Source organism: Phyllobates terribilis, unplaced genomic scaffold, assembly GCF_046119375.1.
Source record: "Phyllobates terribilis strain yellow unplaced genomic scaffold, ASM4611937v1 Scaffold_12__6_contigs__length_324123572, whole genome shotgun sequence".
NCBI classification, from domain to species: Eukaryota; Metazoa; Chordata; class Amphibia; order Anura; family Dendrobatidae; genus Phyllobates; species Phyllobates terribilis.
Window position 1 is genome coordinate 55,216,366 of NW_027362772.1, and position 13,202 is coordinate 55,229,567.

The 13,202-nt window shown below is 44.1% G+C and overlaps 1 protein-coding gene across 2 annotated transcripts in view; it reads left to right on the plus strand.

Moving 5' to 3' along the window:
• The first annotated feature begins 7,521 nt into the window (after nucleotides 1-7,521).
• The window catches only part of LOC141173063 (guanylate-binding protein 2-like), a 73,024-nt gene continuing 67,343 nt past the window's right edge, over nucleotides 7,522-13,202 (plus strand). Inside the window, exon 1 of one of the 2 annotated variants that reach the window (XM_073657701.1) lies at nucleotides 7,522-7,586. The gene's annotated coding sequence lies outside the window, so the exon portion shown is untranslated. Of the gene's footprint in view, nucleotides 7,599-13,202 lie in introns of both variants that reach the window. The other variant, XM_073657700.1, reaches the window with a different exon arrangement.

Consider the following 13,202-nt stretch of genomic DNA (forward strand, 5'->3'; position numbering starts at 1 on the left):
CATCCCCCTGACGGATACGAACCAGGTTGTACGCCCCACGGAGGTCCAGTTTGGTGAAGATTCTAGCCCCCCTCAGACGATCAAATAACTCCGGAATGAGCGGAAGGGGGTACTTATTCTTCACCGTGATCTGGTTAAGGCCTCTATAGTCTATACAGGGACGGAGAGAGCCGTCCTTCTTTTTGACGAAAAAGAAGCCTGCTCCCGCCGGGGAGGTAGATTTCCGGATGAATCCCCTGGCCAGATTCTCCTCAATATATTCGGACATCGACCGGGTCTCATCAGCGGATAATGGATAAATACGCCCACGGGGAGGAGTAGTACCAGGTAACAGGTCGATAGGGCAGTCGTATGGTCTATGAGGGGGTAGTGTCTCTGCTTCCTTTTTATTAAAGACATCAGCATAAGACCAATAAGGAATCGGAAGTCCAGGTAGATTAGCTGGGGTAGGAGAAGGACGGACGGGATGGACGGGAACCAGACAGGTCTTATGGCAGTCCTGTCCCCAGCGAAGGACTTCTCCGGTCTGCCAGTCAAGCACGGGTGCATGTCTCTGGAGCCAAGGTAGGCCTAGCAAGAGGGCGTGGGAGAGTCCAGGCAGAACATGAAAGGAGATACTCTCAGAATGCAGCATTCCCACCTGCAGAGTAATGGATTCGGTGATGAGTTGGATGGGGCGTGGTAAGAGGCCCCCATCCACGGCAGCAACAGACAAGGGTACAGCCAGAGGTTTGGTGGGGATGCGGTATTTCTCTACCAGGGACTGTGAAATAAGATTCCCGGCTGCTCCAGAGTCAAGTTGGGCTAGTTCGAAATAACGGTTCTCCCCGCAGACGATTGAGACTGACAACAGCAGAGATGGAGAGGATTTATTCTTGTCTAGGTCGACCTCTCTGAGCGAACCTAGACACAGGCGTTTCCCGACCTCTCCGGGCAGGTACGGATCCGGTGCTCCTTACTGCCAAAGTAGAAGCAGCTCCCCTCGGCACGGCGTAAGTCCTGACGGGTTTTGACCATCTTGGTCTGGTCGACCTGCATAGGCTCAGGAGAGTGTACCTGGGTAGAGACGGAGGGAGTGACGGGTTTCTGAAAAGTAGGAGCTAGACGTGGTAACCTCCTCTCACGGGTGACCTCTTTGGCACGCTCCTGGAACCGTAGGTCAATCCGGGTGGCAAGAGTTATTAGGTCATCGAGAGTGGTAGGGATGTCCCGACCGGCAAGTTCATCTTTAATACGGCCGGACAGACCCTCCCAGAAGACGGATACCAGAGCGTCGTTATCCCAGGCCAGCTCCGAGGCAAGGGTACGGAACCGTATGGCATATTGGCCCACGGTGAGACTTCCCTGACGGAGGCGTAGCAGTGATGATGCGGATGAGGTCTTCCGTCCGGGTTCGTCGAAGACTTTCCGGAAAGCCGTGAGAAAAGCAGGCAAGTTGGACACCAGGGGGTCTCCTCTCTCCCATAGAGGATTTAGCCAGGCCAGGGCCTCCCCGGTGAGATGGGACATGATGAATGCAATTTTGGCTCGGTCGGAGTTAAACTGGTGGGACAATAGTTCAAAGTGCAGGGTGCACTGATTTATGAAGCCCCGAGCCTGGGCGGAGTCGCCTCCGAAGCGAGGAGGAGCAGAAAGCCGGGGTCCGGGGTAGGATACCATGGTATTAGTGGGCAGCGGAGCTGCCGGATTGCGAGACATGGCACTGGCGGAGGTTGCTGGTGGAGCAGTCAGAGTGTCCAGGCGAGTATTGACATTCCGCAGGTGACCCAGGATGGACTCCTGTTGGGACCTTTGACGGGACAGTTCATGACACAGGTCCGAGAGCGAGGGAGCTTGGGTGCCACCGGGTTCCATGGCCCAAGCAAACTGTAACGGGTCTGGGAGGCGGAACCTCTGAGCTACTATACAAGGGGGCGGTCCTTGTAAGGGAGCGGGTGGCGACCAGGGAAGACGGGCAGGAAGTCACAGCAGGTGACCGGGACAGTCTCTGAGTGAACGGGCTGGAGGTCACGGCAAGTGACCGGGGCAGTCTCTGGATGAACGGGCAGATGGCCACGGCAAGTGACCGGGGCAGTCTCTGAATGAACGGGCAGATGGTCACGGCAAGTGACCGGGGCAGTCTCTGAATGAACGGGCAGATGGTCACGGCAAGCGACCGGGGCAGTCTCTGGATGAACGGGTGGTCACAGCATGTGACGGCGGAGCCTCCAGGAAGACCAACAGACAGGCGGCAGATGAGCGCTCCCAGGTGAGCGGGCAGAAGTCTCTGGACAGGCGGGTGGTCACAGCACGTGACGGCTGAGCCTCCAGGTAGGCTAGCAGACAGGCAGCAGATGAGCGCTCCCAGGTGAGCGGGCAGGAGTCACTGGACAGGCAGGTGGTCACAGCACGTGACGGCGGAGCCTCCAGGTAGGCTAGCAGGCAGGTAGCAGATGTGTGCTCCCAGGTGAGCAGGCAAGCTGGTCCATAGACAGACTGACAGGAGTTGGAAGGCAGACCGTCGGACCTCAGGCAAGCAGGCAGGTGGCTGAAGTGCGCTCCCAGGTGAGCGGACAGGCTGGTCCTTAGACAGACTGACAGGAGTAGTAAGGCAGACCGTCGGACCTCAGACTAGCAGGCAGGTAGCAGATAAACAGGCAGGAATAAGACAGCAAGCTGGCAGGAATCTGGCAGGTATCTGGCAGGTAACTGGCAACGGGACCTGAGGGCTGAAGCAGAGTAGTGAACAGTGCAACAACATTGCTCGGGCACCTCCATTTTGGAGGAGGTGCCTTATATATGGTGAAGTCCTCCAGCCATTGGCCGGGGACTCCTTAGGACGGCGCGCGCGGCCCCTTTAAGAGGGAGGGAGAGCGCGCGCGCGCGCCCTAAGCACAGTGGCCGGGAAGGAGCGCGCGCTGCCAGCAGAGCGGGAGGAGGACGCCGGGCACGGAGCAGAGAGGTGAGGGGAACAGCGTCCCTGCCTAGCAGAGGGCAGGGACGCCGGCGCTACAAGTACTTACTTGTGAACTATACATATAGGGTACACTTAACATATACTGCTCAAAAAATAAAGGGAACACTTAAACAACACAATATAACTCCAAGTGAATCAAACTTCTGTGAAATCAAACTCTCCACTTAGGAAGCTACACTGATTGACAATCAATTTCACATGCTGTTGTACAAATGGAATAGACAATAGATGGAAATTATTGGCAATTATCAAGACACACTCAATAAAGGAGTGGTTCTGCAGGTGGGGACCACAGACCACATCTCAGTACCAATGCTTTCTGGCTGATATTTTGGTCACTTTTGAATGTTGATTGTGCTTTCAAACTCGTGGTAGCATGAGACGGACTCTACAACCCACAGAAGTTGCTCAGGTAGTGCAGCTCATCCAGGATGGCACATCAATGCGAGCTGTGGCAAGAAGGTTTGCTGTGTCTGTCAGCGTAGTGTCCAGAGGATGGAGCCGCTACTAGGAGACAGGCCAGTACACCAGGAGACGTGGAGGGGGCCGTAGGAGGGCAACAACCCAGCAGCAGGACCGCTACCTCCGCCTTTGTGAAAGGAGGAACAGGAGGAGCACTGCCAGAGCCCTGCAAAATGACCTCCAGCAGGCCACAAATGTGCATGTGTCTGCTCAAACGGTTAGAAACCGACTCCATGAGGGTGGTATGAGGGCCCGACGTCCACAGATGGGGGTTGTGCTCACAGTCCAACACCGTGCAGGATGCTTGGCATTTGCCACAGAGCACCAGGATTGGCAAAGTCGCCACTAGCGCCCTGTGCTCTTCACAGATGAAAGCAGGTTCACACTGAGCACATGTGACAGACTTGACAGAGTCTGGAGACGCCGTGGAGAGCGATCTGCTGCCTGCAACATCCTTCAGCATGACCAGTTTGGCAGTGGGTCAGTAATGGAGTGGGGTGTCATTTCTTTGGAGGGCCGCACAGCCCTCCATGTGCTCGCCAGAAGTAGCCTGACTGCCATTAGGTACCTAGATGAGATCCTCAGACCCCTTGTGAGACCATATGCTGTTGTGGTTGGCCCTGGGTTCCTCCTAATGCCGGACAATGCCAGACCTCATGTGGCTGGAGTGTGTCAGCAGTTCCTGCAAGATGAAGGCATTGAAGCTATGGACTGGCCCGCCCGTTCCCCAGACCTGAATCCGATTGAACACATCTGGGACATCATGTCTCGCTCCATCCACCAACGTCACGTTGCACCACATACTGTTCAGGAGTTGGCGGATGCTTTAGTCCAGGTCTGGGAGGAGATCCCACAGGAGACCATCCGCAACCTCATCAGGAGCATGCCCAGGCGTTGTAGGGAGGTCATACAGGCACGTGGAGGCCACACACAATACTGAGCCTCATTTTGACTTGTTTTAAGAACATTACATCAAAGTTGGATCAGCCTGTAGTGTGTGTTTTTCCACTTTAATTTTGGGGGTGACTCCAAATCCAGGCCTCCATTGGTTAATAAATTTGATTTCCATTGATGATTTTTGTGTGATTTTGTTGTCAGCACATTCAACTTTGTACAGAACAAAGTATTCAATGAGAATATTTCATTCATTCAGATCTAGGACGTGTTATTTCAGTGTTCCCTTTATTTTTTTGAGCAGTGTATATTGTCTTCATGTATAGTCCTAAGCCAGTTCTACCTGTGCATGTTGTATCATTTATTTTATACCTAGTTTAGCTTTGTTGCCACCTATTGGCTTTCCAGCATACATCACCTGTCCATCTCTTTAATATGTTTTTATGTTGCAATTTTGTATCTAAATAAAATTATACATTTTTATTGCAGTTTTGTGTGCACAATTTTTCTATATATTTCTCTTGCGCTTAACTGTTTGGATGGATTTCCGATACTTACAGTGCTGCTCACCATTATTGGCACCCCTTCATTTTTTTTCATAGACTGTACAATATCTTCATAAATAAATGGAAATGTACCAAAGTTATATCATCAGGATTTTTTAATTAGTGGTCCAAAGTAATACAACAATAAAACATTGTTTTTCAACTTCCATGTTGCAATTTCAAAGATGAAACAGAATAAACAACATGAGGAGCAATAAAGGCACCCCTAGTTAATACTTGGTTGTACACCCTTTGGTATTGCTGACAGCATCCAAATGTTTCTTGTAGCCATCTATAAACTTCGTGCACTTCTCAGCTGGGATTTTCCATTCTTCCTTTGCAGTTTGTTCCAGCTCTTGAATGTTTGCAGGGTTCTTTTTCCCGCGCGCGTTGGGGTACTGGGCAGTGTTGGTTCTTTCATGCATGATGACATGTGGTGGGTATAGGAGTTTGCTTATCTAACGCCGGTGTTTACTATATGGAAGATAATACAAGGGGTCTGCTGACTACTTATGGTGAGAATTTTGAGTGATTTGTATTTATAGCATTGGCTGTTCATAATGTTTACAGAGACTGATTATATGATCACTTCATAATAGTGTTATATGGAGTCCATCTCTTATTCATATACAGTATAGACCAAAAGTTTGGACACACCTTCTCATTTAAAGATTTTTCTGTATTTTCATGACTATGAAAATTGTACATTCACACTGAAGGCATCAAAACTATGAATTAACAAGTATGGAATTATATACTTAACAAAAAAGTGTGAAACAACTGAAAATATGTCTTATATTCTAGGTTCTTCAAAGTAGCCACCTTTTGCTTTGATGACTGCTTTGCACACTCTTGGCATTCTCGTGATGAGCTTCAAGAGGTAGTCACCGGAGATGGTTTTCACTTCACAGGTGTGCCCTGTCAGGTTTAATAAGTGGGATTTCTTGCCTTATAAATGGGGTTGGGACCATCAGTTGTGTTGTGCAGAATTCAGGTGGATACACAGCTGATAGTCCTACTGAATAGACTGTTAGAATTTGTATTATGGCAAGAAAAAAGCAACTAAGTAAAGAAAAACGAGTGGCCATCATTACTTTAAGAAATGAAGGTCAGTCAGTCCGAAAAATTGGGAAAACTTTGAAAGTGTCTCCAAGTGCAGTTGCAAAAGCCATCAAGCGCTACAAAGAAACTGGCTCACATGAGGACTGCCCCAGGAAAGGAAGACCAAGAGTCACCTCTGCTTCTGAGGATAAGTTTATCCGAGTCACCAGCCTCAGAAATCGCAGGTTAACAGCAGCTCAGATTAGAGACCAGGTCAATGCCACACAGAGTTCTAGCAGCAGACACATCTCTACAGCAACTGTCAAGAGGAGACTTTGTGCAGCAGGCCTTCATGGTAAAATAGCTGCTAGGAAACCACTGCTAAGGACAGGCAACAAGCAGAAGAGACTTGTTTGGGCTAAAGAACACAAGGAATGGACACTAGACCAGTGGAAATCTGTGCTTTGGTCTGATGAGTCCAAATATGAGATCTTTGGTTCCAACCACCGTGTTTTTGTGCGACGCAGAAAAGGTGAACGGATGGACTCTACATGCCTGGTTCCCACCGTGAAGCATGGAGGAGGAGGTGTGATGGTGTGGGGGTGCTTTGCTGGTGACACTGTTGGGGATTTATTCAAAATTGAAGGCATACTGAACCAGCATGGCTACCACAGCATCTTGCAGCGGCATGCTATTCCATCCGGTTTGCGTTTAGTTGGACCATCATTTATTTTTCAACAGGACACCAGACCTGAACCCAATCGAGATGGTTTGGGGTGAGCTGGACTGCAGAGTGAAGGCAAAAGGGCCAACAAGTGCTAAGCATCTCTGGGAACTCCTTCAAGATTGTTGGAAGACCATTTCCGGTGACTACCTCTTGAAGCTCATCAAGAGAATGCCAAGTGTGTGCAAAGCAGTCATCAAAGCAAAAGGTGGCTACTTTGAAGAACCTAGAATATAAGACATATTTTCAGTTGTTTCACACTTTTTTGTTAAGTATATAATTCCACATGTGTTAATTCATAGTTTTGATGCCTTCAGTGTGAATGTACAATTTTCATAGTCATGAAAATACAGAAAAATCTTTAAATGAGAAGGTGTGTCCAAACTTTTGGTCTGTACTGTATCTATACCCATTTTATTAATCTCTGTCTTTTTGACTGTTTATTTATGCTGTTTTCCATCTGCCCTTTTTTCAGGTTTTATGGGGATTTTTTAAAGTTTTTTGTAATTGTGTTTTTATCGTATGTTTATAAACTTAGAATATGATTTTGGTATGAGGAATTGTGCAATATTTTACATTATATTTGGTGGTTATCTATAGGATTAAATGTTTAATAGGCGCGCGCGTAGACCTGATTCTTGCTATCAATGACACGTTCTCTAAATGGTGACTAAGTGTCAACCACTATCAGTCAATATTAGGAGTCTTTTGGAGTGGAATCACTAAAAACCCTTTTTCGGGACCACTTTTTTTCAAGCCAGAAAGGCCATAAAAGCAGCTAAGGCGTGACTTATTGCAGCTGTATATATTAAAATCGGAGCGTTAGTCTATTCAGCATACACTTTACTACTTTTCCGAGTCATATAATTACTTTACTTTCAGTTTTGACTCATTGCTATAAAAGAAAATGCAATCAGAGGAAAAAACAGACAAGAGGAGGCCGGTGAAGGAGCTGTGCTGTACGGTGAGGGTCAAGGTACACCGTAATCCCGACATTACCCTTCTGCTTTCTCTAAAATTGTACTGTTATGTTGGCTGTGTGGCTGCTATATGGTGCTGTTATTATGTGGGCACTGTTATATGTGGGCTATATGGCACTGTTATTATGTGGGTACAGTTATATGGGTGCTATATGGCACTGTTATTATGTGGGCACTGTTATATGGATACTCTATGGCACTGTTATTATGTGGACACCGTTATATGGGTGATATATGACACTGTTATTATGTGGGTACAGTTATATGGGTGCTATATGGCACTGTTATTATGTGGGCACTGTTATATGGATGCTATATGGCACTGTTATTATGTGGACACTGTTATATGGGTGCTATATGACACTGTTATTATGTGGGCCCTGTTATATGGGTGCTATATGGCACTGTTATTATGTGGGCCCTGTTATATGGGTGCTATATAGTGCTGTTATTATGTGGGCACTGTTATAAGGGTGCTATATGGTACTGTTATTATGTGGGCACTGTTATATTGGTGCTATATGGCACTTTTATTATGTGGGCACTGTTATATGGGTGCTATATGGCACTGTTATTATGTTAGCACTGCTATATGGGTGCTATATGGCACTGTTATTATGTGGGCACTGTTATATGGATGTTACATGGCACTGTTATTATGTGGGCACTGTTATATGGGTGCTGTATGACACTGTTATTATGTAGGCACTGTTATATGGGTGTTATATGGCACTGTTATTATGTGGGCACTGTTATATGGGTGCTATATGGCACTGTTATTATGTGAGAACTGTTATATGGATGCTATATGGTACTGTTATTATGTGGGCAATGTTATATGGGTTCTATATGGTACTAGTATTATGTGGGCACTATTATATGGGTTTTATATGGTGCTGTTATTATGTGGGCACTGTTATATGGGTTATTATGTGGACACTGTTATATGGATGCTATATGGCACTGTTATTATGTGAACACTGTTATATGGGTGCTATATGGCACTGTTATTATGTGGGTACTGTTATATGGGTGCTATATGGCACTGTTATTATGTGGGCATTGTTATATGGATGCTATATGGCACTGTTATTATGTGGACACTGTTATATGGGTGCTATATGACACTGTTATTATGTGGGTACTGTTATATGGGTGCTATATGGCACTGTTATTATGTGAGCACTGTTATATGGGTGCTATATGGCACTGTTATTATGTGGGCCCTGTTATATGGGTGCTATATAGTGCTGTTATTATGTGGGCACTGTTATAAGGGAGCTATATGGCGCTGTTATTATGTGGGCACTGTTATATGGGTGCTATATGACACTGTTATTATGTTAGCACTGCTGTATGGGTGCTATATGGCACTGTTATTATGTGGGCACTGTTATATGGATGTTACATGGCACTGTTATTATGTGGGCACTGTTATATGGATGTTATATGGCACTGTTATTATGTGGGCACTGTTATCTGGGTGCTATATGGCACTGTTATTATGTGGGTACTGTTATATGGATGTTATATAGCACTGTTGTTATTATGTGGGCACTGTTATATGGATGCTATATTGTACTGTTATTATGTGAGCACTGTTATATGGGTGCTATATGACACTAATTATGTGAGCACTATTATATGGGTGCTATATGGTACTGTTATTATGTGGGCACTGTTTATATGGGTGCTATATGGTACTGTTATTATGTGGGCACTGTTATATGGGTGCTATATGGCACAGTTATTATGTGGGCACTGATATATGGGTGCTATATGGCACTGTTATTATGTGGGCACTGTTATATGGGGGCTATATGGCACTGTTATTATGTGGACACTGTTATATGGGTGCTATATGGCACTGTTATTATGTGGGTACTGTTATATGGGTGCAATATGGCACTGTTATTATGTGGGCACTGTTATATGGGGGCTATATGGCACTGTTATTATGTGGACACTGTTATATGGGTGCTATATGGCACTGTTATTATGTGGGTACTGTTATATGGGTGCTATATGGCACTGTTATTATGTGGGTACTGTTATATGGGTGCTATATGGCACTGTTATTATGTGAGCACTGTTATATGGGTGCTATATGGCACTGTTATTATGTGGGCACTGTTATATGGGTGCTATATGGCGCTGTTATTATGTGGGCACTGTTATATGGATGCTATATGGTACTGTTATTATGTGAGCACTGTTATATGGGTGCTATATGGCACCATTATTATGTGGGCACTGTTATATGGGTGCTATATGGTACTGTTATTATGTGAGCACTATTATATGGGTGCTAAATGGCACTGTTATTATGTGAGCACTATTATATGGGTGCTATATAGCACTGTTATTATGTGAGCACTACAGTATTATATGGGTGCTATATGGCACTGTTATGTGGGCATTGTTATATGGGTGCTATATGGCACTGTTATTATGTGGGCACTGTTATTATGTGGGCACTGTTATATGGGTGCTATATGGCACTGTTATTATGTGGGCTATGTTATATGGGTGCTATATGGTACTGTTATTATGTGGGCACTGTTATACTGGTGCTATATGGTACTGTTATTATGTGAGCACTGTTATATGGGTGCTATATGGCACTGTTATTATGTGAGCACTATTATATGGGTGCTATATGGCACTGTTATTATGTGGGCACTGTTATATGGGTACTATATGGCACTGTTATTCAGTTGGCACTGTTATATGGGTGCTATATGGCACTGTTATTATATGGGCCCTGTTATATGGGTGCTATATAGTGCTCTTATTATGTGGGCACTGTTATATGAGTGCTATATGGTGCTGTTATTATGTGGGCACTGTTATATGGGTGCTATATGGTACTGTTATTATCTGGGCACTGTTATATGGGTGCTATATGGCACTGTTATTATGTGGGCACTGTTATATGGGTGCTATATGGCACTGTTATTATGTGGGCACTGTTATATGGATGCTATATGGCACTTATTATGTGAGCACTGTTATATGGATGCTATATGGCACCGTTATTATTTGGGCTGTGTTATATGGGTGCTATATGGTACTGTTATTATGTGAGCACTATTATATGGTTGCTATATGGCACTGCTATTATGTGGGCACTATTATATGGTTGCTATATAGCACTGTTATTATGTGAGCACTATTATATGGGTGCTATATTGCACTCTCATGTGGGCATTGTTATATCGGTGCTATATGGCACTGTTATTATGTGGGCACATTTATATGGGTGCTATATGGCACTGTTATTATGTGGGCACATTTATATGGGTGCTTTATGGTGCTGTTATTATGTGGGCACTGTTATATGGGTGCTATATGGCACTGTTATTATGTGGGCACTGTTATATGAGTGCTATATGGCACTGTTATTATGTGGGCACTGTTATATGGGTGCTATATGGTGCTGTTATTATCTGGGCACTGTTATATGGGTGCTATATGGCACTGTTATCATGTGGGCACTGTTATATGGGTGCTATATGGCACTGTTACTATGTGAGCACTGTTATATGGGTGCTATATGGCACTGTTATTATGTGGGCAATGTTATATGGGTGCTATATGGTACTGTTATTATGTGGGCACTGTTATATGGGTGCTATATGGCACTGTTATTATGTGGGCACTGTTATATGGGTGCTATATGGCACTATTAATATGTGGGCACTGTTATATGGGTGCTGTATGGCACTGTTATTATAAGGGCACTGTTATTTGGGTGTTTTATGGCACTGTTATTATGTGGGCACTGTTATATGGGTTCTATATGGCACTGTTATTATAAGGGCACTGTTATATGGGTGTTTTATGGCACTGTTATTATGTGGGCACTGTTATATGGTGCTATATGGCACTGTTAATATGTGGGCACTGTTATATGGGTGCTATATGGCACTATTAATATGTGGGCACTGTTATATGGGTGCTATATGGCACTATTAATATGTGGGCACTGTTATATGGGTGCTGTATGGCACTGTTATTATAAGGGCACTGTTATATGGGTGTTTTATGGCACTGTTATTATGTGGGCACTGTTATATGGGTGCTATATGGCACTGTTAATATGTGGCCACTGTTATATGGGTGCTGTATGGCACTGTTATTATAAGGGCACTGTTATATGGGTGTTTTATGGCACTGTTATTATGTGGGCACTGTTATATGGGTTCTATATGGCACTGTTATTATGTGGGCACTGTTATATGGGTTCTATATGGCACTGTTATTAAAAGGGCACTGTTATATGGGTGTTTTATGGCACTGTTATTGTTGTATAGCAAGAATGAGCTGCTAAAACGGTTCTTCCGGTCCGAACAATAACGGATATGCCCAATATATTATATTATGTATGTTTTTTAATTATTATAAGGGCTTAAAAAAAATCCGAATTTTTGAAAAAAAATTTTATCGCCATATTCCAAGACCTGTAAGTTTTTTTTCCCGTCAATAGAGCTGTGTAAGGATTTGCTTTTTACATGATGAGCTGTAATTTTTATTGATACCATTTAGGGGACTATCATATTTTATTGCATTTTAGGGTGGCTGCTAAACACAGCATTTGTGGTGTTTCAATTTTTTTTTCTTATAGCATTTACTGTTTAGGTTCAATATTTATAGATTTTGATAAATTAGACTTTTACCGATGTGGCTGTAACAAATATTCTTATTTTTTTCATTTTTCGTTATTTTTGGATGGAGAGAACAAAGTTTAAAGTTTTATGTTTTTCATTTTTTTAAATAGTTTTAAAAACTTTTTCAATTAATTTTCACTATATGTTTCAGTCTCCAAAGGGAACTTGAATCTGGGATTTGCTTGTTTTATTTCTTCAGTATTAAATTATACAGTAAAAAATCATGGTCTCTTAAGAAGCTCAGTTAATGACTGGTCAAGGCAACCCATTGGCCCCTTTGTAATTTTGCCGTAGCGGCACCCAATTAGCAGAACGGGGCACCTTTATCCCCATTAGAATAAAGTGACAGTGTGCATGCTCGACAGCCTCTCCCTTCATTCCTTATGGGACTGTTGAGCGCTGTCCTTGGCTGTTTACAGCAGCCCCTTGACGAATGAATGGAATGGTGTTGGACATCCATTTTTGTAACTGGGATAAACGAGCCCCATTAGTGAAACACGTTCCCCATCCTGCCAATCGTTGGAGATCCCGGTGGTCGGACCTCAGCAATCAGTAAGTTATCTTGCATCCTCCAGATAGGTGATAACTTATTTTCACCGGACAACCCCTTTAGATGCTGCTGTCAGAGTTTTACAGTGACTTCTAAGCAGTTAAAGAGCAACCGTCGAAGATCACATAGTAGGATAAAGAAATAGACTTGAGCTTAACTAAACAGAAAGTATTATAACACATGTACAAATTATTGCCTTTAGTGATCATCACCTGACTTTGTACTTTATTATATGGCTTTTTTTCATAATAAATTGTATGGTATGTGTGAAGAATGTGTGAAGAATATTGGAGATATAATTCCATGTCAATTATTTGTGTCCTATTTGGCATGGGATTATAAAAGCCTTTTCAGTATGTAACAGAACAGCTAGCAGGGGA